This window comes from Mesocricetus auratus, unplaced genomic scaffold, assembly GCF_017639785.1.
Source record: "Mesocricetus auratus isolate SY011 unplaced genomic scaffold, BCM_Maur_2.0 Super-Scaffold_100001, whole genome shotgun sequence".
NCBI classification, from domain to species: domain Eukaryota; kingdom Metazoa; phylum Chordata; class Mammalia; order Rodentia; family Cricetidae; genus Mesocricetus; species Mesocricetus auratus.
In genome coordinates, this window is record NW_024429187.1 from 4,862,708 (window position 1) to 4,887,996 (window position 25,289).

The window sequence follows — 25,289 nt, forward strand, 5'->3', positions numbered from 1 at the left end:
AGTAATTCTCCATGACTGCACTCCTCATCGGGCTCATGAAACACACTGCCTACCCCCCATCCAAGGGTGATAAAGGCTCCCAGAAGCTGATACATGTTGAGTTCCACATATCTGAGGTCTGTTCATCAGCCCCTCCTCCACTCGGTCCTTGTGAATGTGCCATCGTGTTCCTGCCAGTTGCTGGCTACAACACTAACAAAGACTTGAAAGATGGTGTCCTTCCCTGGGACAGGACTTTCCATCCAACCGACTTAATGTGACTGCTCTGTATCTCTCGTATTGCTCATTGTCTAAACCGCAGAAGCTACAGGTTAGTTTACCGACAACCTGATTTTGTTCCTAGCCTTGTATCTGTTGGATCACCCATGGCACAATAGATTTAGCCTCACCTAAATGTCCTTCCACTTACAGTCCTGACATAACTTCACTCTCAGACTGTCTCCACCCTGGCATGGGCCATGTGTTGTTGGTACCTCTGAAGGAAAACTACCAAACACTGGACAAAGCAGCTAAGACTCACTGATGGGCTCCTGACTGCAGAGAGTTTGCAAAGCAAATCCAGAAAGCAAAGTAGACTTCCATGGCGAAAATTCACTATAGGAACTGAAGGCAGAACTCCAAGCGGACAGCCCAAGTCCACAGTTTGTCAGTCCCAGTATGAAGCAACCTCCCCGAGTCAGGTCCAGCCTGGGGGGAACAGAGTTCCCTGCTGTGGTCAAGTCTGGCTTTCAAAAGACACTGATGTTAGTAGTTTCTTGGGTTAATCCATCCATGACTGCAGAGGTTGAGTCGCCTCCTTAAATGTCCCATCTAACCCCACTGGCTATCTCTCCAAAAGGCTTGAATTCCACAGTGAATTTCAGAGGAGAAAAATATATTCACAGCACAATGGTCCCTGTATCCATTCTTCATGTGTAACATGCACCCCCTACCCCACAGCCACCTGTTTCCATCTCTTCTTTTCCACACTAATTAAATGCTCTGAAATTGTGCTTTATTGATTTCTCCCATAATACTATCTGAAACAAGATTAGATAGTCTACTTTTCCTATGTATTATTTCATTTTCTCAAATAATCTGTAAGATTGGATTGTTCCCATTTTAGAATTAATGAAATCAAGGCTCAGAAAGGTTAAGTAATTAACTCGGGATTATAGGACATTTTAACTCAGCTTAGAACCAAGGTGTTTATCTGCGATGCCACAGCATTTCTCCAACAACAGGCCTCTTCCCCTGTGCCCAGATTAGCACTCTCCTCCTTGTGACACCAGTAAGGCATAACAGGACATCTTAACTGTAAATCACAGCTTCATCAACCCTCATATACAAGACTGAGTTCTGAGCCCGGGCTTCTGCTTGCTGGAGCACACACCCAGGAGTAACAGCTGATAGCACCGTCAACGGAAAGCACAGGCTCAGCTGTGTGACCGAGGCCTGTGTACTCATGTACCGCCAGTGCCGATCATGTGACACAGCCAGACCACAGTGTCTGCCCTGGAATTGCTCTCTGTCCCAAGAGTTAAACAAATACCCACCAGGGGCAGAGGCTCAGCAACTCATCTCTACTGTCCCTGCCTCACCTGAACAGATTAAATATATGCTTCCATTTTCTCTTAAAAAAGTAAAAGAAAAGAAAAGAAAGAACTCAACATATCTAAGAAGGAAGAGTCAGGAAGTTCCAGTCCTTTCAAGACGACAGAGAAACAGGAAGTATGGGTAAAAGATGGAGACATAGCTAAAGTTGTGTTCAAAGAGTTGTGGTTGATTGACTGAGCACAGCTCCGCCTCTGCTATACAAAGCACCAGGTCATGTGACGAGTGAGGACTTTATCAGTCACATCCTGAATATAAATAATATTTGTGATTGTATTAAGACAGAACTTGCTCAACTTCAGAATATGGGATAGATGTATCTTTTGAGGTCCTGTACTAATAAGCATTTGCAAGACATTTCATCTCTTCCTAGGATTGCATTCTCTCCATGGTAACATAACACTGAAGGCTGTTCATAGAGCCCCAGCCATAGGCAAGTCAAGGAATTTACTTATAAGTATGGATTCATGAGACAGATGGACTAGATTTGAGTTCAGACTCTGATACTCGTTTGTTGAGTTTCTAGCCATTGAATTAGCCACCTAACCTTTGCTAACTGTAGTATTTGTTTCGTAGTATTATTGTGACAATTAAGGAATGGTATTCATTAAATCAATAGAAAAATACCTTGTACAATATATTACCAATGACAAGGTTGACAATGGCAGGATATCTACTTTTGCCTTGACGGAATGACTACCTTCAGACCAGTCCTCCTATTGGAAGCCAATGTAAAACAGAACCAAGTGTGTAAAGCAACCATCACAGGCAGTGACTATCACACATAATAAGACTTGGAGTACTGAGAACATCGAAACTCAGCAGCTAAGCGGCTGACACTCTGGCCTTCTGTCTAGACACAAATCCCTGACTGGAATACAGCAAACTAGAGTCTAACCACAACTCAGAGCAAGCACAGAGTAACACATCACAGCTAACACAGCACAGCGTAACACAGCACAGTGAACACAGCACAGTGTAACACAGCACAGCCCGATGCTGAGAAGGCAGAGGTCAGAGTTCCTGGCAGCTAAGGAAGTAAGATCTAAGAAATGCAAATGGAAAATAAATATTTGAAAAGTGTTCAGCATCCTTCATTATCAGGGAAGTGCAAATTAAATTGCTTCAGATTCTATCTCACCCCAGAGAGAACAGCCACTGTCTGGAAAACAAATGCCAGCAAATGCTGCAAGGATGTGGAGAAAGAGGAGCGCTTACTTACACACTGCTGATTTGAATGGAGACTGGAGTATTCACTATGGAGGTCTGTGTGGACGGTGTTCATGAAACTAAAAGCTGAGCTCCCAGATAATCTGGCTGTATGTACCACACCTTGGTGTACACCCAAGGGACTCTTTTTTTTCCCTCAATATATGTTTTTATTTAAATTAGAAACATGAATGCTTCACATGTCAATCCCAGCTCCCTTTCCCACACCTCCTCCCTTGTCCCTCCACCAGCCCCCCAGCCCCCCACCCAATCCCCACATCATTCCCCAGGGAGGGTGAGACCCTCCTTGGGCGGGATCTCCAGAGCCTGTCATTTCATCCAGGGCAGGACCTAGGCCCTTCCCCATGTGTCCAGGCTGAGAGAGCATCCTCTATGTGGAATAGGCTCCCAAATTTCATTTATACACCATGGCAAACACTGATCTACTACCCAAGGCCCCAGAGATTTCTGAGGCCTCCTCACTGACACTACTTTCGTGGAGTCTGGATCAGTCTGGTATTCAAGAGCTCCCCCCTTGTCTGGTCAGCTGTCTTTGTGGGTTTCACCAGCATGGTGTTGACCCCTTTGCTCATCACTCCTCCATCTCTGTCACTGGGTTCCAGGAGTTCAGTTCAGTGTTTAGCTGTGGATATCTGTCTCTGCTTCCATCAGCCACTGGATGAAGGTTCTAGGATGGCATATAGGGTAGTCATCAACCTTATCATCAAGGAGGGGCTATTAGTGTAGTATATCCACTACTGCTTAGTTTGCCAGTTGGTGTTATCCTTGTAGATCTCTGGAGATCTCACTACTGTCAGCTCTCTCCTCAAGCCTATAATGACTCCATCTATTATGGTATCTCTCATCCTGCTCTCCTCTATTCTTACCTCGACTCAACCTTCCTGCTCCCACATGCCTTCTTCTCCCCTCCTCTTCTCCCCCTCTCTTTTTCCTGGTTCCCTCTCCCCTCTCTGATGTTCCCAATCTGTTCAGGAGATCTTGGCTCATTACACTTCTCTGGGGTATCATGCATCTCTCTTGGGAATCTCGCCCAAGGGACTCTTAAGTCAACAGAGTCCACAGAGAAGCATCTGCTCTTCCATGTTTACTGCTGCACTGTTCACAATAGCCAAAACCAGCCTAGATGTCCAAATAAAGAAAGCATAGTGCCTATACACAATGGCACTATGGAATTTTTTCAGCCACAAAGAAAAATGAAACCATGACATCTTCAAGAGAAAAGAATTGGGAGTCATCCTGTTAAGTGAAAGAACTCCAACTCAGAAAAGCAAATGCCACGCGCTTGCTTTCAGATGAAGAATCTATACACAGGGGGATGAAAGTAGGAAAGGAACCACAAGAAAGGAGGATGGGTGCTTAAAGTAGAAGAAGGAAAAGAGAGGGCAATGGGACACACGTGGCATGAATGCCAACCAAGAACTAGTTCCAGGGGGAAAGTGGACCGGCAAGAAGGAGGCAGGGAAATGGGGAGAGCAGTGGGAGAGGGGGAAGATAGGGACACAGTGGAATGACATGTAAGAGTGAGCATGCCACGAGGGTGCCCATCGCTTTGTATGCTCACTTAAAAATTGAAATTCACAAAATTAAAAAGAAAACTTAAGAATGATAGGACCTGCAAGTGGAGTACTAGGGGGATGTGCCGAATAAAAAGGAGGTGCCTGAATCTGAGATGAATTCTGGTTACTCATGACTGAGACGCCTAAGATTTCCCTGATAATGGCCAGTCTCTACTTGAAGGTGAAGCTGACTCCTGGGTCTTGTAGGACTTCCAGCCCATGCAGAATAGAATGATCTTTTTCCACATCTTGTGATGTCTCCAGCATCAGTCTGAGTTTCCAGAAATGCTAACCTTTAGGACTGAGAATTACACCCAAAAGGAAGATCTAACACAGTTTAACCCTAATAAGCATTAAGTCCAAGCTCTAATAGAAGTCGCAAGCATTTGCCAAGTATACATGAAACTCTGGGTTACACTACAGCATCACATAAAACAGGTGGCATGTATCTGTAATCCTGGCTCTGGGGAGGCAGAGGCAAGAGGACCAGAAGCTCGAGGTGCTTCTCATCCACATGGTGAGTTGGAGGTCAGCCTAGGATACACAAGACCCTGTCTCAGCCACGAAAGTCAGAGTTTAGAGATTCAGAGAGAATCGTGGTGTGTGTTTTCCATAAACAGGCAAAAATGAAGCATGAAATCACTCCCAAGGTGATCATATAGCATTTAGTTTTTAAATCATATGATTCAAGATAATCATATAGCATTTAGGTTTTAAATCATATGGTTCAAGGTGATCATATAGCATTTAGTTATTTAGACCATATAGCTCAAGGTGATCATATAGCATTTAAACTTCAAGATAAATTATGATCACATATTTTTCTTAAGGAAAACAACAGAATCCAGATCCTCTACATTTAATCTAATTTACCAGTATTCAACTGAAAAAATCACTTACAAAGAAAATAAAATCCGGATTTGGACTTCGTTTATGAAAACTAAAAGACCATTGGAAGCTGTACAGATAAGTGTTAAGTGTTTGAAAGTAGAAGGAAGTATGGCCTTCATGAGTGAAGGAAGGAAAGTCGAAATAAGAACAGAGATTTCAAAGGAAAAGATGAAAATGCAGTTCTAGAAGTTTATGAAGAGTACAATAACTGTGAACTTAAAAAAAAAACACCCTGTAAGCTTTTAACAGAAAATTGAAGATGACAGAGCATTGGTGAACTTGCGGACAGATTAATAATATCATTGATCTATCCTTTCATTTTGTTTGCCTTGGCTCCCTGCCTAGAGAATCTCTTGACTACAGCAAAAAGACCTGGTGCTCAAACACAGCTCAGCTGTGGGGGTGGGGTGAAGGGAAATGGAAATGCCACTTATAATGGACACTCCAAACACAGTATGATTGAAAGGAAAGGGACACAGGAAGAAATTACAGCCCCAAACATCTCAAACACAGTGAAAAAAAAAACAGACTTAAAGACCCAAAAAGCTTACAAACCCCCCAAAAATATTAATATAAAGGGAGCCACTCCTAATTAGTTACATCATGAAACTTTGAAGGGCTGGTCAAACTGAGGTTTTGAGAAGCAACCAGCATAGACCTGAGGATGTACCTGAGAGTAGAGCTCACAGCAAAGCACTTACGTAATATGTGCCAGGTATAAAAGGGAAAATTAAATAGGACAAGAAAAAGAAAACTAAATACAGGCAACCAAAGATACAAAGTGAATGCTGACCAGGGATGAGGAGATGGCTCAGAGGATAAAGTATTTGCCACGAGCCTGAGAACCTGAGTTCAAATGCCACAGCCCACATATAAGCATGGTGTGCAGATGCCCGTCTGGGAGCCCAGTGCTCCTATGGGGAGAGGGAAGGCAGAAATAGGAGAATGCCCAGGCACTCACAGGCCAGCTACCTGCTGTACACCAGACTGCAGGACACCCTGTCTCAAGTGACATACAAGGCAAGGACACCACCTGGAGTTGGGCTCTGATGGATGTACATGTGTATGACCACACACACACACATACACACTCACACACACATGCCACAAAGATAAAATAAAAATGAAAGCTGACCAAAGGACAGTGAAATCACACCTGTAAGGTGCTAAAAAAAATTTAAACCCTTCAAAAGAGAGAGAAAAAAAGACATTCTGAGATAAGTAAAAGCTAAGTCAAAGAGGAAACAAAACAAATAGTATAAATAATACTTTAGAATAAAAATATGATTTATTAAGTTAAAAGATGAAAAGAAAAATAAACAACAGAGAGAAAATCAACACAAGATATCTCACAAAGTTCCTGCCCTAGATGAAGAGCTACAGGCTCCTTCTTCCTTGGGTATGAACATCTTTGTTGGTTATCCAATACCGAGTGGTCAGCCCCTAAACACACATACACTGGGACATCTAAATGGACTCAGCTGACTGCGTTTACATATTTATAAGTATACCCACATACACACATACACACACTTATCAATGATAATTTAAAGGGTCATGTGTTTGAGAAGGATCTGGGAAGGGGAGACTTGGGAGAAGTCTGAAGGAGGAGAGGGAGAGGGATGTGGGGTAATACAGTACCATATATTAAATTCTCAAAAAGCAAATAAATATAAAATTAGTTTTAAAAATCATGAAACAAAATCCATATAACAAGACAATAGACATCAAACCAAACATATCAAAATAGTATACCAACCTTCCAATTATAAGACAGAGTGTCATGTAGATAAAAAGAAAAGCATTTTAAATGCAAAGGAATGGACAGGCTAAAAGTTTAAAAAAATGAAAAAAAAACTCTAGCATACATGTATATAAACCAACGAGCCTACTCTCAGACACTTCCCAGAAAATATCTGAGCATGAATTATTTGTAGCGTGTAATACTAGAAACAATTTCTCTGTCATAAGCAAGTCCATGGATGGACACATTGTAGTATATTCATAAAGTCAACACTCGGTAACAAAGGATCACACTGGGATGTATGCAGCAGAATGGACAGGCATAGATAACATTTCCCTATAGATAACATTTCCCTAAGCAAAAGATAAAACCACACTTAAAAGTTGCGTGCCATGATTCCGTTTATATGAAACTCCCATGGAGACTGTGGGAGACACAGAATTGTCTGGTGGTTGCACTGGCCTAGAGACTCAAGAGTGAAAAGGGACCCAGGAGATGCCCTGAGGGGAGGCAAGGAGGGGACCACTCTGGAGATAAGCAGAGGCTCTGTCTTGATTAGCATGGTGGCTGCCTGGCTACACATACCTGTCAAAGGTCACTGGCTGGTACACTAAAAACACGTAGCTTTCGTTCTGTATAAATTTTACTTCAGCGAGATTATTTGATTTTTCTTGAACAGGAAAGCAACTAAACTTTTTGACCTCACATCAAATATATTCAACTCATGGCCACTTAGGAAAAAAAGGAATTGAATTACCTACCACAGATAACATAAAATGACAGAACAGTAAAATGATAGAACCACTTCAGCAGAATGTAACTACCGAATTCCCATCTACTCTGAGGCATGTTTTAATCAATTATCAGCCAACTCCATTATTGTTGTTACTTTTCAACTTTATCGATCGTGGATGGCGTTTAATTGCTTAAAAGTCTAGTTTCTAAAATTCTCTTGTAGACCTCAGGAAGCTCGAAAGCCCACACTATGTTCCCAGTCCTCCCTGCACAGGTATGCAGAATAGGAACAGTGACTCTGCGCTGGGTGTGCCTTGAGGTGGGACTGAGAGGCTACTGTTGGGGGAAAGCCTCAAGCTTAGACTCACGGTTCGTCCCAGCCTCTATTTCAGGCTCACACATCAGTGGTGACGTGTCCACATTCTAGCAGTAAATTTCCCCAGTTTCCTATGAATTTACAGTCTCCTCATTAGAAATGAGCACAGCCATTTACAGCCAGCCACTCAGAGCTGCTCACCTCCTGATGGCTGGATGACACCTCACTCACAGAAACTGCGGGGAGAGTGGTCCAGCCACTCAGTCAGGTGTCATGAGGGTTACCTCAGATCTCCTTGGTTTATAGACACGAATGGGGAAACTTCCTCACCTTTAAACAACTCTCTTGGCACAGACAGATGTGTGAGTAGGATTTCTCCTAGCCTTCCCTTTTACCCTCTGGCCCCTCCCTCCATCCCTCCATCCCTCCCTTCCTCCCTCTCTCCCCCTGTGTCTGTGTGTGTGTGTGAGAGAGGGGGGGGAGGGAGGGAGAAATTAGGTTTCAAACTACTACATTATGCAGTAGAAGAGACTGATTTATTCTTGAGGATGGTACAAGGTACATAACGAAATAATGGGGTAAAACGGCGAAATGAGGATTGAGTTTCAAGAAACTTAGCAGAGTGTGAAGCAAGGTCCCAAGAGAAACCCCAGAAGTATCATAGCTGGAAATCATTGAATTCTCAACACCAAGGGATAAAGAGGGATGGTGGCCTGGCTAGGCATGGCAGAAGGTAGCAGGTGTAATATGTTAATTTCATCAGAATAGTCCTAGAACAGCGTTACTCAATCCTCATCCTGTGAGGGGTAAGTACTACTTCTGTGTTCTCTCTCTCTCTCTCTCTCTCTCTCTCTCTTTCCCTCTGTCTCTTTCTGTCCTTTTCTCTCTGTGTGTGTCTCTCTCTGTGTTCTCTGCCCACCCACACACACACACACACACACACACACACACACACACACACACACGCCCCACAGCCATTCACATGCTCTTCGTACCCTCCATCTCCCTGACTAGTGCTAAGCTATGACTGCCCACATAGCTTGCAGAGATTCAGGATCCATACCACTTTCTCTCATATCATAATCACATCCAACACCTCACTCCTCACCTTCTGCTGGTCCTGCCCGCCCTCCCTTCCACTCTCCCTCTGTTTCCATAGTTTTTCCATTAACCAAAGAGTTTTGAAGATGGCCCACTGTGGGTGGCACTGTCCCAGGAGAGAGCAGACACACACACACACACACACACACACACACACACACACACACGCGCGCGCGCGCGCGCACGCACACACACAGTGGCAGGCAGAAGCTAGAAGGAGAAGCAGGGAATTGGGGCTCTCTGTGATTGTTGGGGCTCTCTGTGATCGTTGAAGTTCAGTATTGACTCGGGTGACCCAGTGTTGCTAGATAGTGAGGATTTTAAATGTCAATATTTCCCCTTGTCTTAGTGCCTTTTGACATGCTACCGTCCTACATTGGGCCCAGCCAAAAACTAAACCTGCCTGTAACTGGCATGGAAGCCTCAGTCACAGGGATGCCAAGGTCATGGCAACTGCTTTGAAGAACCTAGATGTGAAGGCTTCCTCTTAAGACGGGGCCTCTGTATGTAGCCCTGGCTGGCGTGGAATATGCTATGTGCACCAGGCTGGCCTTGAACTCACAGAAATCTACCTCTCTCTGCAACTTGAGTGTTGGGATTAAAGGCATGCACCAGCAAGCTCAGCCTAGTATTTTACAACTTTCAATTGCATGTGTGTGCACACAGGTGCACATGGAGGCCTGCGGTACTCGATCGTCTGGAATTACAGACATGGTGAAATGGGCGCTGTCTATCAAATCCCTGTCCTCGGGAAGGGCAGTCAGTGCTCTTAACCATTGAGCCACCTCTCCAACCCACGTGTGAATTTCTGTGTCTGAGTCTAAGGTGTAAATCCCTACAGGAGGCTGAAGAATGTTAACTCTTGGGGCATGTTTTGTGTGGCTAGAAAGATTAGGTGTAGGACTCCTGCCTCAGTGGCTGAGATGAAGGCATACTCTGTCCTTACAGTTGACCCACTGTGAGGTAGTCATCAAAGCATACAGTATTCCCATTTTCCAGTGGGAAGTTCCAGGCTTTATCCCATCCGTTCCGTCCATCAGCAGGGGAAGGGGGGTGCTGCATATTTGCAGCCAGTAAGTACCCATTAGTCAAGGGAAAGCATTACGGCTGGTGAGCCGACCATAACAATCACTGAAGATTGAGCTAAGCAGGACATGGCAGGCTGACCAGGTGACAATGCAAAGCCAGCTGTGACTAATTCTATCCCAGCTCACACAATACAGCCTCTGTGAAGGGCAACTAGCAAAGCTTAAACACTAGCATCTTACTGCCCTCTCCTGGGCGAGAGGTCAAATCCGTAGACGTGTGACTCATAAGGAAATCAAGATCGTGAAATCAAGATCGTGAGCCCCGAGGTGGCCAGTCTGTAATCCAATCTTCTACAAACCTTTAGGGGCGGGGATCTGCCTTCCCCGGTTTCTCTTTGCAAACCTCTCTCCCTGTCTACCCCCACTTTAGCTGTCCCCTGGCTTCTGCCATCGAAGTCTTTGCTGATGGACGTAACGGATGGGGTAAAGCCTGGAACTTCCCACTGGAAAAGTGGACAGGATGGATGTCAAGACAGTAGTCCCACACATCAAAACATCTCCCAGAATTGCTTTTTGTGCAACACCCCATTTCATTGTTTCTCAGAATGTAACAGTCCAGCTGTGTCCGAGTAAAAAAATTCCCAATCTGTGTCCACCATATAAAACAACGCTTGCAGCCAAAGCCCGTTGCTTTGAAAACTCACCTCTTCAACTAAATGTTTATAATTAAGTTTAAATCACTTGGTTTGTTGATTGTTCTTTTTTGTTATTTGAATATTCAAGAGCTAGACCATCCTGTCAAAATCGGTGCAAAATCAATTCTATAGAAAGTAATTATCTTATGACTTTTAATAGCTTGTACAAATAGCACTTTAAACAGAGACACATGAGAGTATTAAGTAAAGTAAAATGAAGGAGATTAATTAACAGTGCCCTGATATGCCTAAATTACTTACTTCCCATTCTCCATTTCATTCAAAGTATAAAGTTCAGCACAATTTTATATAAATTAAAGGAAGTGAATGGGAATTTATAATACAGTGTCTTTTACAAATACAATGAGAACTTGAAAAGATTTTTTTTTTTATCCTCAACAAATATTTACCCAGGGTCCGCCAAGCACACAGTACTCTCCCTGGGAACAGAATGCAGTCTTATTATATGTCTCCCTATGAGGCTAAAGCTCAAAGCATCCCAGGAGCCACGTCAGAGTCATCTTGCTTGGACTGACTGTGAGCGTCACTTCCCTACAGAGATCCTCACATCATGTTTATTTGGGGGGGGGCGGGAGGGGACGAATCTCCCTTAGTAGCAGGAAATGTGAGATGGCGTGGGAAGGGACCTGACTTCTCATCTTGGAGTGTCACTCTTCTCTCACTCCGATAAGGCAGTGGCCTCCAGCCCTTAAACAACCTAGAACATTCATTTCAACCTGACAGTGCTCTCAGGATAGTCAGGTTGCTATCGCTATGCTGAAACACCATGACCAAAAGCAAGTTGGAGAGGACAGTATTTATTTGATTTACACTTACACATCAGGACAGGAACTCAAAACGACAGGATCCTGGAGGCAGGAGCTGATGCAAAGGCCATGGAGGGTGCTGCTTACTGGCTTGTTCCTCATGCTTGCCCAACCTGCTTTCTTATAGTACCCAAGACTACCTGCCCAGGGGTAGCCCCATCCATCATGAGCTGGGCCCTCCCCATCAAACACTAATTAAGAAAATGTCTTACAGGAGGACCTGGGCTTCTGGATGGACAGCTCTAGAGTTCTTTTATCTAAAATGGCCACTAATCTTGGGACCAGAGGGCCATACCTGGGCTATGATTGGATTGCAGGGTCCCTGGACAGTAACTCTCCAGTCACCAGTAAACCTTCTTCTCTGTGCTTCAGCAGTTTCGAGAAACCAACAGAGAAGATTGCATTTGCAACTCCCCTGAAGCTGCGTTCCCAGGCCTGCAGGAGAGCAGTGGTGTGGAAGGGGACCCTGAGTGTGTATACTGTTACCATGTCAACAGGCGATTGTTTCCTGTACCAGTGGATCCGGGTACCCCTTGCTGCCTGCATGGGATTAACCCGAGGCCAACAGGGCCCTGAGACTCAGGCAGAGCCCACTCGAGTGAGCATCCCACTACTCATCCTGGACCCCCCAACACCGGTATCGGATTCACAGACGGAAAAACTTTGTTGCATCTGACACTCTGGCTCTGCCTCAGCACTGTCTACTGGGCCGGAACTCCCTTCCTCCAAAGTCTGAGAAACACTCTGTCCCCAAGAGTCTTGACCTCTGGTCCTCTGCGTCCCGTGGAGCCCAGCACGGACATCTGTCAGCCACCAGCCCATCCTGCCTGCTCCCCAGGACCTCACATTCACCAGCACAGGTCCCGCCACCGACCTGGTCAGAGCCACAGGTCCCTCAGCTCCACCCCTCCCTCTAGAAGCCCTGCCGACTGACCACTCAGAAGGGAACAGTACTCTACAGGTGCCATCAGCCTCAAGGCAGTGCCTGAGAGATGGAAGCCCTCGCCGTGAGGCTGAAACCTGACCAGATGTGAGTGGCTGTGCTGTCTCCTAGCTTGGACAGATGGGAGTGTCCAGGCCTGGCCCTGGCCCATTTGCCTTCTGGGAGTGGAACTCCAGGGTGGAGGGGAAGAGATACTGTGAGGAGTGTGTAAATAAAACTCAGGGCCCTATAAAAAAAAAGAAAAGAGAAAATGCCTTACAGTTGGATCCTACAGTTGGTTTTTTCTCAATTGAGGTTCTCTCCTTTCGAGTAACTCTAGCTATGTCAAGTTGACATAGTGCCAGACAGCATAATACTTTACTTTTATTTGTGTATATCTAGTTATTTATTTATCTGGGGTTTCCTTATTTTTGAGATAAGGTCTTATTAGCTATTCTCAGTGACTTGAGCTCAGTGGGTAATGGAGCTGGCCTGGAGCTCATGGTCACCAGGCCTCTATCTTCCTGATCCTGAGGTTATAAGTGGCCCTACCATGTCCATCTTGAGTAGATCCTATCACTCCACTATTTGAGATATGGGGGGGAAGAAGTGCTCAATATGTAAGTATTTCACCCAAAGTTGCAAAATCCAAAGAAATATGGCAGGATCTAAATGGCAGTCAATGTGAGCTGTAAGGCTGGGCTGTTACCTACCGAGTTTGCCTCCTCTTCATTCTTTAGTTAGAGTCAACCAATCAGGCTGGCCATGCAAATCAGCTGGGAATGTGTAAGCAGGCGCTTTAGGGGATAATGGCTTACAGAAAGCATCACTGAGTCAGCTATGCTATACCCCCATTCAAAATCCCAGGTTCTCGTCATGGCCCATGAACTCCTCCATGGGCCAGTAGGACTTCACCACCCCTGCCTCCGTGAGACCCCTCCACACACAATCTTGCTTTTCCTCACAAAAAAAAAATCATTCTTGCTTAGGTGTCTTTGCCTGTGTTGCACCCTCTGTTTGAGATGCTCATGGCCACTATTCACACGACACTCACCCTGTCACCATCAATGCCTCTCTGCTCGATCCAAAAGGCCTTTCTCAATGAATCTATCGAAAACCCAGTCTTCCAAGCCCGTCTAACCCCCCCCCCCCCGCATAAGGTTTATTGCAGTCTCTCTCTGGCCATCCTCAGCTGTCATGTTTACTGTCTCTCCCATCCGAGGGAAAGATTCATAACTGCCATGCCTGAACTTACGTCATCGGCGCACTGCCGCATCCTGCACAGCTGGTTATAGTCGCAGTAGACCGCAATACGTATCTGCTGAGTTGCAAATGAATGGAGGACGCAGCCACATTTGCCCACTTTCCTAGGAAGGAAAACCTCAGGCTAGTGCAGGTGAGCCCACTCGTTACCCATCCTATTCATTTCCTACACACCATCTAAAACCAAACTCTCTGCTCCAAACTCACACATATCCGTAAGCACCTTCAGTGAGTCCCTAAAACCATTCCCTACACCTGAGTGCTGAGGAGAGGTGGTTATACTAGGCCACTCGGTCACAGAAGCCAACATATCACAACCTGGACTAACCAAATAACCAGTGTTGTGTTGCTATAGGTGGGATTCCTGGCCCTACTCGGCATCAGCTCCACGGCCCTCTTACAGAAGGCATGTTTTCCCTCTTATTTCCATAGCTGGGCTCTGGCATGGCTCCGTTATAGGGAAACACTGAATGTCCTTCGGAGAAAGGACAACAATAGCACCTGGCCCTGAGCTTTGTCCATTACACACTCCTCTTGTTGGAGCTGCTTCATCCGTTGAAAGTATCGTTTCTGTGGCAGCAAGAAGAGTAAGAAGGTGACAAGCATCCTTAGGAGGTGTTACAATAACTTAACTGACCCACACTCCCTTCTGGCAGCTGTTTCCAGTATCAATGCAGGTTCCTCTCACACTGCTGGTGTGGTTTCTGGAGTCTGGCTCTGCCAGTTGACCCTGGAAACTAACATCAATGGGTAACACCAGCATCTGCATCAGATCTGCCAGAACAAGGGGTACATCCCTGTGAACACAAAGGCAGCAGATTTCTCTACATCCTTTCTGTTTTACTTTCCTAGAATTAGCCCTTTCACAGGGCCCAGGAGACACACCGGGGCTGGGTGCCTGCCTGACATGGAGTTACGCTGTCTGGGAGTCATCAGGGCTAACCTTTCCACTTCTGAGCTGGCAGTAGAAATCCGATAGTTACTGTCATTGAAGACACAGTTGTGAGGGACCAGAATCCATGAGTTCTTTGCCTGTGTGATTTCAGAAACACAGAAGGATGCATTCACACCTGGGTCTACTACTACACTTAATTCTGAGGAATGGTATAGTCGCCAACCATGGCAGCCTAGGACACCAAACACCACACTGCAATAATGCAGCAGTACAAAGGAAGTGATGTCCAAAACCAATTTGAGAATGAGGACTGCAGTACTGTGTGTCATTCCAGAGGATGCTGTGGGCCACTCCAGCAAGACACTGGCTCAAATACTGGCCATTCAAAAGAAAAATCAAGGAAAAGGAGGTTTGGAAGTTACTTTATTCCAGGTATGATGGCTAATGCCTTTAATCCCAGCACTCAGGAAGTCAGGAAGCAGAGGTAGGTAGATCTCTGTGAGTTCAAGGCCAGCCTGGTCTACAAAGAGAGTCACATTAAGTGCTCATTTCTCAACAACAAGAAAAGGAAGTTTCTATAGGTAAATCCCACATGAGTTCCTTAAAGAAGTAATTTCAGCAGCCCCCCACACACACACCTTTACCACTTGAGGTCTGATTTTTTTCAATCATTAGCGCTCAGCTCTCCTTTTTTTTTTAACTTGAAAGATGAGGCAGGGGAATTGTGAGTTTGGAGCCAGTCTGGGCTTCTTGGTGAGTCTCAGAACATCATGGACTATAGAGTATAACCTCATCTCAATTTTGTTTCCAATCAGTGGCCCTTGGTCCCATAGTACCCCATCTGGCAACCTGTTCATTTCCTACACACAGACTAACCCCGCTGATGACAGAGTGCATCGCCATGGCAGCTATTATTATTAGCCTCGTACGGTGGAGAATGAAGCAAGAGTTCTCCAAAGCAACCCCGGAATACCAAAGTCATGAATTCTACCCTCCCTGGGCTCTTTCCAAAGTCAGGGAAGCAACACGGTTTTCATTTGCAATTCTTCTTTTACTCTCTCCCAGAATGCTCCACAAAGAAACCTGGGCAGAGGTGGCATTGCATAGAACCCAAGACCCTAGAAGTACTACATCTCAGTTAATTCAAAAGTCAAGCACAGTCTAGGGAGATGGCTCTGTCAGTAAAATGCTTGCTACCTGAGTGTGAGGGTCTGAGTACCTCAGACTCCTCATAATAAAAATGGGGCACAGAGGCTCACACCTGAAAACTCAGCACTGGGGAGGTGGAGACAGGGGGATTCCCAGAACTCTATGGCCAGGCTATCTAACCCAATTTGTGAGCTCTAGCTTCAGTGAGAAATCCTGTCTTAAAAATTAAGGTGGAGAGTGATTGAGGAAAACATCTGAAGTTAACTTCTGCACATCACAAGCATGCATGCCCATCTTCACAGACATGTACACACAAATACACACACACACCACACACACACACACACACATACGCCAAGGGAACTTCAGTTAACTATAGAAAAGTCACGATCGAGCTTCATGAGGAAAATATAGTCACTGGAGCCTTGGCTATCTATTCTCCTTGTGATTTATGGCTACTGGGTCTCCCTGGAAACAGCAAAACCATCACCTTTAAAGATGAAAGAAAGAAGGAAGGGAGGAAGAAAGAGAGGGAAGGAGGGAGAGGGAATGAGGGAAGAAAGGGAGGGAGGGAGAAAGAAAGAAAGAAAGAAAGAAAGAAAGAAAGAAAGAAAGAAAGAAAGAAAGAAAGAAAGAAGGAAGGAAAACTGTGTCACTAAATTAGTAAACTAGTCTCAAGACCTGTGCTGACTTTGTCAGAGGTGCACAGAGAAAAAGCTCCTTGGTGAAGAGCTCACCAAGACTTGCTGGGTCACCTGGAGAAAAGGCAATTTAGTGAAGGTTGTAAGGTGTGTGTGCCTTCAATCTGCAGACACACATGTGACACACTGACCAGCACAGCACTCACTCCTGGGGTCCTCAAGCCGGTGACATCCACCAGAACTGAGCCAGGAGTCATGGTTGAGCTAGCCCTTGCAGGTGGTTGAGTAAAAGAATTCAAGTAAATCTATTTATTGAAGCATCATTAGGGAAGGATGGGGTGGTATTTAAAACTAGCACATGGACATATTCAACACCCAATGCCAAATTGCTGTTGAATGAACATAACCCCAAAAAAAAAAAAAGACAATGTTCTGGGGCAAATATAGCCACATTGCCTCATACAGGGAAATTTAAAAAAAAAAACTAAAGAAAGTCTCTGCCAGGGGGGACCCTTGGGGGTGAAGTGCTTTCTTTTCATAAGGATCAATCCAACCGTGCCCACATGTTTAAATGCCGAATTCAAAAGCAGACCTCGATGAAAGAACAACAAACCTTTGTTCCCCCTCCGGGGGAGTAAAGATGCTGAAGTGTGGCCCTTGCTGAGATGGCACCGGGAATAGCAAAGGAGTCCTACTTTTCTTTGTGTGCAGACAAAGCGCAGCCCTACTGATTTGGATCTTGGGGGATATATAGATTCATTTTTGCCAGAGTCATCCGGTTCTGCTCTGATGCCAAAGATTTTAGCACCATTGGTGGCAGCAGAGCCAACACTGGTGACTTAACAAAGTGTGTTCATTCCAAAGCCACATCTCTGAAGGGAAAAGACCCGGATTCGTCAAGGAGACCTGCTCCTCTGGTTGCAGCCCTTCTAAAAGTCCACCCTGAATTGAGGTTACATCACACCCACATCAAAGATGGCACTTTGAGATTTAGACTCCAAAGCCATGGTACTCAGGCATCAGGATAGAAAGGAGACTGAAGGTGAGTAGTTGGAATCGTTACGGCAAATGGACTGTTAAAAGTCACCCATCCACTGGTTCCTTCAAGCTGATGGAGAATAGCTCCAGCAACCCAGGACCACACACAGAGCAATGGAGACCAAAGTTTTCTTGGAAGACCTAAGTATCCAGGAAAGAAGAATTCAGTGAACTCACTCCTTGGAGGACACTAATGGACCACAACTACGTTTCCTCTAACTTGGATCCCCAGCATGAATTCACATCTAGTCCCTGCAGCAGGCAGTGTGACAGTTAAGTCTATGTGGTGGGGGACTTTGTGAAGTCCTTACTTCAACACCAAGAGCCTTCCAGGGTACAAATCAGGAATGAGACCATTGGCTAAATGACCCAAGATTTCTAGGGGACAGAATGGAGACACTCTTATCCTGGCAGCAAATAAAAACCTCAGGGAGGCATCTCTCAAGTACCCAACTGCCACGGAGAAATCACCAAGTGTTTGCAGCTGTCTGTCATACGTCCCAAGTTTTTCCCCATCTTCTGGTATGGATAGTGGAGTCTTCCCACCCCTTTTCTGCCCCCTTACCAATGCAACTGAAGGCTTATGAGCCTCAAACTGGGTTTGACAGGAAGAACAGCAGGGTCCCCTAATGTCTCAAAGCTGCATGGGCATTCTGCCATCAGCCCCTGATCAAGAACTTTGGACATGGGGTGACTGTGGGGGTTACAAGGGTCTGCATGATCTTAATCTTCCACATTAGCCTTGACATACAGGGTATCAGACATTCGATAACGGATACAAGAGTAGCAACTTTTTATCTATATGCATCTTCTAGTGTTGTATGGAAGGATCACAAACTATCAGGTTGCATCCAGCCTAGTGATACAGATAAGCACTGAAACAGGATACAACTTGAAGGAAATCAGCAAGAGTAGCTCAACCACAGATGTGTTTCAGTCATGCTGCTTGCATACAAAGGCCTGTAACAGCCAATGCAATCAAATGCACATTTATCATGAACGCTCTACATGAAAGGCATATGATTCTTATTATATTAATTGAGGAGAAACTCAGAAGGCAGCAACAAAGGGCACTAACTGTTAAGAAGTAGGCACTTGAATTATCTTTGATCGTGATGCTGATTTCAGAGCCCAAGTGGAAAATCTGAGAGTTGGTTGAAGAAAAAAAAAAATAGGTGTTACCGTCCTAAAGGAATATATTGATCGGTTGGTGGTTTCTAATAAGGCTAAGGGTGTTTGGTGAAAATAGAGCATCACACACCAGAAGTTACTAATTAATGAGACTGTGAAGCATCCGTGCTTGTTAAAAATAACTATTGAAACGGACTAGACACATCAACCCAGGAGTGTTCCCGAGGCTTCAGTCCAAGACCAATCCCATGCAGTATAGGGTAGGGTGGAAGTGGGAGGGGTTTGGTCAGACTATCATGTGTTCAAATCCTAACTTGCCCATTTGTAAACTATACATCTTAGGGGACATTATCTGCCCTCTTTCTGGAATGTTTTTCCTTTTGGAAAACAAGGGTGATAATAGATAATAGTAATCACCTCATTTAATTAATATGAGGATTAACAGAAAACATTTAAGCAGGAAATCAAGCCCAGTGCTATCGTTTGGAACCTGGTCCATAAATCACTATCACCACTGTTGCCCATATTTGACTCCATCTTGAAGTCACTTGCCCTGAGATCCAGTTGCCAGATCATGTAACACTGGAGAACTATGTGGGCAGCAGTACCAAGATTTCAGCACAGCGGTAAATGCTTCCTAAACCTACCAGCCATCACTCCTCATAAAGCCTGTTCCCTTAAAATGTATGGACAGAAAGAAGGTCTAGGTACAATATCACTCTGGTAAAGACAGTTCAAACAAAAGCCAGATTTTTAGTATTAGCACAGTCCGGTCCCAGAAACAAGCGTGGCACAGTGTCTGTGATTGACAGGCCTGGCCACATGTGAGACTAGGGGAGGGGATAAGCTTGACCAGGAAAAAAAAAAAAACGAAGTACAGAATTTCTGCTTCAGAAGTAGTTTCTGAAGACAATAGTTTCAAATACTTTCTACTCTCTGGTGAACACTGCAAGAAGTATGTGGCCAGGGAGGGCAGTGGTGGAGTTTGCCAGTTAAAACTAGAGGGCAGCAGTTGGACTTTGAATTTCCATGAAAGCATGGGAGTTCAGGACAAGTAAGCAATTGTTACAGTGTTTCAATGAACTCATACCAAAAAAAGTGTCATTAGAAATTCAATTTTAATTGAATGCTTTAATTCACTAAATACGGAGCCCTTATGTGTGGTATAGGTAACTACATCACTGCTGGCTGATTATGGTCAGTAAAGAAAATGAAACATTGAGAGAAAAAAGCAGAGTGAGCCCCAAAATGTCTCTGCCTGGTAGACAGGCTAAAAGAACTCATCACCAGGAAAAATGAGAAGCCTGGAGCCTGAATAAGAAAATCCAATACGAAAAAACATGTACCCTGACTATAAAGGGGTAGAGAGGTCTCCTTGGGAAAATTAGTTTACCTTGTTACAAAGATATTCAAGTCAAATAATCCAGTCTCTTTGTGGAAAGCTGACTATATTCAAAAGCAGAGCATGTGCCGTTCATGGTTGGTAGATTTCTATAATTGACCCCATTTGTCACAACTCTAGAAAATGTCACATAAACTAAGTTCACACACCACATACTCCCCAGAGCACTAACTACACCATCATCACCCAAGACGCAATAACAGTCTGTCTATCTGGCTTTCTAAACTATGAGTCACTTAAGAAAAGAGGCAGTCTCACTTGTCAGTGAAACTCTAGGCCTAACTGTGTCTTGCTTTTGCACAACCCAGCAGTAAGAAGAATGCTAAATGAACTTTACTGGGGAAATGTCATATGAGAAAAAATAATACATATATTTTTAAGGTGGAAGAAGGAATTTCATTCTCACTTATTCCTCTCAATAAATTAGATATGTTTATCTGTACAAGTTTTGTACAGAATATACATGTGTATATGGAGTATTGTTATGTATTTGTATGCATACATGTGTATGTAGTGTACATGTGTATACATGTGTAGGTGGTATATATGTACACATGTGTATATGTTACATGGTGTGTGTGTGTGTGTGTGTGTGTGTGTGTGTGTGTGTGTGTGTGTTTACAGGTATGCCCCTTTTTTCCAAAGGGGTCCCTCCATAACCCTGTAGCTCTCTGTTTTAGCTAGAAAGGCTGCCCAGAAAACCCTGATGTGTACCCTGCCCCAGTTCTGGGGCTACAGATGTGCACTGTGTGCTTAGGTTTTTACATAGGTCCTGGGGTCCTTAGGCTTGGACAGCAAGTGCTTCACCCATTGATCCACCCTCCAAAGCATTCTTCATGATAATGGTAGATCTGAGTGCATATACAGCAGAAAAAGAAAAAGAAAAAAAGAAGAAAGCCATTGAAGAGCTTTGCTGGGTTTTCTTTTCTTTTTCTTTTTTTCTTTTTGAAAGGGCAGGTAGAGGAAGAGGCCCATATATATGCCCACAGTATAAAAATAAAGCGTGGTTCGAAGCCAGCCTGTACTACAGAGCAAGTTCCAGGACAGTCAAGACTACACAAAGGAAACCCTGTCTTGAAAATGAAAACAAAACAAAAATGAAAAAAACCAAGCAAATAAATAGATAAAGCATGAATACGGTCGTAAGCATATGCTTGCAAGTGTATGTCAGATACACACATGAAACAGACTACAGCTTCCTGGAAGGAAATGAGAAATACGAGAAAATTTGCATCATCTCTTTCTAATAATCTTCTGATCTCTGAGGCATGCCATCACAGAATCAGCTTTTAATAACAAGCCTGTGGTTCTGATAAAATGGTCTCACTTGTCCATGGGAAAACTCTGAAACAGAGAGCTGGTCATGGTTCCCGTGAACAGCGCCACCCAATAGAACCAGCATGTTCTCAGGGCCTGGTGCATTGTGGGGAAGTCTCCACTCTCCTGAGGGACTGCTCCCTGCCTCACAGAACCCTCCATCCTCTGCATTCTCCTTCTGGTCCTTAAGGCATTCCTTCAGGAAGCACCTCCCCACTGTGCCCTTCCCCAACACTGCCTCCCATCTTCCTTCCTGACAGAGGGCTAGAGCAATCATTGACTGATTAACATTGTGTGATCCACGAATTTAATGTGTGTAGTATGTGCTCTCCAGAATGACTGGAGCTAGTCATGGGTGAGAACAAATGAGAATTTCTGTTCACTTTTAATTTTAGCACGTCAATTTTTTATGTCTGTTTTATGCATGCTTTTACAGCATGCACAGCCTATTAGACAGTATACATATAAAATTAGTCATCAAACAAACATCCTGGTCACTAAGGCTACATAAAAATACTTGAAGCAGTGACTTGAAATTCACAATTCTTGTGCTCACCAACTCTGCAGGTTAGAATCCAGATGAGGATACAGCCAAGTGGACATGGTTAGTTTCATGACTTTTCTCTAAGTAAAGAAGCTAATGTCTAAAAGAAATTACTTCCAGGAGCTGGGTACTGAAATTAACTGAGTACTGCTATTTTGAGGGGTGGGGGTAAGAACTGAAACAGACTGTCATATAGCCCAGATTGCCAATTTTTCATTTTATTATTATATTATATTATATAAAAAATTACATATCAATCCCAGTTCCCTCTCCCTCCCATCCTACCATGCCTCCACTGACCCTCACCCCACCCCTACTTCCCACTGAGAGAAATATTTGTAACACTGAAACATTGCATTTATCTTGAACATTGTAAACAGCTATTTAAACAGCATTTTAAACATATATGTGTGTATCTCTTTTTTCCCTCAATATATGCTTTTATTTAAATTAGAAACATGCATGCTTCACATTCCCCAGGGAGGATGAGGCCCTCCTTGGGGGGAATCTCCAGAGTCTGTCATTTCATCCAGGGCAGGTCCCAGATTGTCCTTTAACATGTGAGGCGGCCAAGGCTGACCTTGAACTCCTGATCCTCCTGCTTCCATCTCTCAAACGTTATGAAAGGTGTGTGCAACCAACCACACAAGGCTGCAATTTCAACTCACACGGCTGACAACTGGTCCCAACTAGGACCAACCACAGACCTACAATATGGTCTTCTAGGTGGCATCTCTCAGCACAGCATGGGGACCATCCCCAGACCAGTCAATGGAGAACATCAGGGGTCACCTCCGTAGCCTCTTGAGATGTGAGCTCAGAAGTCACCCGGCTTCACTCTCTCTACACTTCCCTAGCCAAAGCAGTTTCAAGACCACCCAAATGGAAGGGTGAGAAGAGTCAAGTAACACTACGGAAGTGAACAGAGAATGAGACGTACCGCCGCTGTTGTCTTCCTAAATGCATCTGCCCCCAGACTGCCTGTATGCTCTGAGTTCTGTTTCCCCACCCTTCTCTTCATTGCTATGCCCTTCAGGTAACAGATGGACCCCAAACGGGTTGAGGAGACACAGAACAAAGGAACAATTAGAAGAAAAGCCACCCTTCCCCTCTGATTTGTTCAGGGTCTCCTCAGCAGCTGTGTCTTCACCATGGAATCTGTCTTTGCTCAGCAGCCACCGTCTGCTAAGACTCCCAATGGACAGTTTCTTCCTTGTTCTCTCTGACCCAAAAGTTTCCACTGGCCTGGCTTTGCAGAGCTAGGGTTGCGTATGTGGTAGGCCATAAGCTTTTGAGTTCTTTTGATCCCTTATTTAACAAATTCCCCCAATACTTTTCTGGCTGCACAATAAAAAAATACACATATGGGAAATAATTAGCCCTAAAATGTTTTATTGAAAAGTACAGGAGAATAAAGGGTCATACAGATCTGTAATATAAGTTAAAGAGGCCTAGAATGGGAGTCGGGCTGCCCAAGCTCTGTCTACAGAAAAGGCGTCAGCTGTGTGGTTTGATATTTGCTTATCCCGTGGGCCTGTCTTTGTGTCCTCCACCACCTGGTGAGTTGTATCTCTATGTACTGACACACGTGGACTGCTTTTCAGATGTGTGTAATCTGTGCACCAGATACATATTCAACCTACATGACCTTACTTCCGAACATCTCGCCTTGGTCTCCAAAGTCATTCGGCAATAGCAAGTGAACATAATTGGCTACACGGTATCACAGAGAAGGCTGGCAGAGACAGGCAGAGCTGGAGCCAGGCTCACGGGTACACCTGGTCGTTGATGTTTCACCTGAGGTGGAAGCTGAGGACTGGACCAGCATGTGAGGTTAGCATGAGAGTTCCCTTCACCCATTGGAAAGTCCTATTGCCTGCCATCCAGATAAAGGCATGATCTGCAAATGAATCAGGCCATCTGCAATGGAGACTTAACCCAAGGTCAGGGTGCCACTGAGGCACTGCCAACCATACCCAAAAAGAAGTTCTTGACATGAAGCAAACGTGAGACAAAAGAGAGCATAGCTTGTTACAGAAATCAAATTGTGCAATTGGGTCAGCCCATTCCTTCATGGTAAGCAACATGCAGAAAAGGCAATTCAGGTTCTGTTCCGTGTGTGTGTGTGTGTGTGTGTGTGTGTGTGTGTGTGTGTGCACGCACGCACCTTGTCACCCAAAGTATCCATCCCCAAAAAGCCTATGACTCCTTCCTGTTCTATGTTGCGTATTGACTGTGGGCTTTAACAGAACATCTTAAGATATTTGAAGGAAAGGAAATGCTCTAACAACTAGCAATAGCATGAGCATAAACTTTTAAGAACAAAACTTCTGTTTGAGGATGAGGGAGATTGCTTAGCAGGTAAAAACACTCAATGCACAAGACTGATCTGAACTCAACTTCCAGAACCTATTGTGGAGCAGAGAACTAACTGCCAAACGTTGTCCTCTCTGTGCACCATGGCGTGTGTGTATGTACTTGCCCATGCTCACACATGCCCATGCTCACACATGCACACACTCACACATACACACACATACTAATAACAAATAAAAAGATAAAATTTCTGCTCAAACCTATACTATTTGAGGTATATAAAGGTACCGTAGCTCCAATCCAGCAATATAATTAAAGAAATTTAAAACCAATACCTTGAAGGTGCACTAAGGATGTCAAAAATTCTAACCAATGGACTGGATTCTCACCACATGCTGTAGCCATACTCCGGTCTTGCTCAAGTCACATTGGCATTCTGCATACAGAGTATAATCCAAGAGGCATTACAGTCCCAAGCTTTTCTCTTATGATGGGGGAAGGTGAGAAGCAAGCTGAGTTACCTTCCACCCAAGCAAGACACACTTTTCCTACTTAGCAGACATTAGATATGCACCTGGATGATATTGCGTTACACCGGGCAGAATCCATCTCAATCCCACCCTCGAGCCTGCGCGTAGCAAATGACACATTGAAACAGTGGAAAGGTAAAGCGATCGGACAGCAGGTCTGGTTGGCAGAGAACAATTCTATCCAGTCCATTCACTGTATGCAGTGGTCTTTCAGAGATTCAATACACAGTGTGAAGACGAAGGAGACAACACCCAACCCTAGGGGACCCGTAATTGTATGGGAGGGTCAGACACTCCTATTAGTAACTTGGCAAGGAGCCTGCAGGGTGATGTGTACCAAGGTCAGCACAGAGTTGTAGGTCAAGGTCCAGGGCCGGGGATGTGTGCCCTGTGTGAAGGACACGGGACGCTTCTTTGCAGAAGGG

General features: G+C 44.6%; 1 protein-coding gene and 1 pseudogene across 1 annotated transcript in view; one reads left to right on the forward strand and one right to left on the reverse strand.

The window, feature by feature from the left end:
* The window catches only part of Grin2b (glutamate ionotropic receptor NMDA type subunit 2B), a 435,636-nt gene that overhangs the window by 384,520 nt on the left and 25,827 nt on the right, over positions 1-25,289 (reverse strand). The window lies entirely within an intron of this gene.
* Positions 11,979-12,903, forward strand: LOC101827760 (annotated as a pseudogene).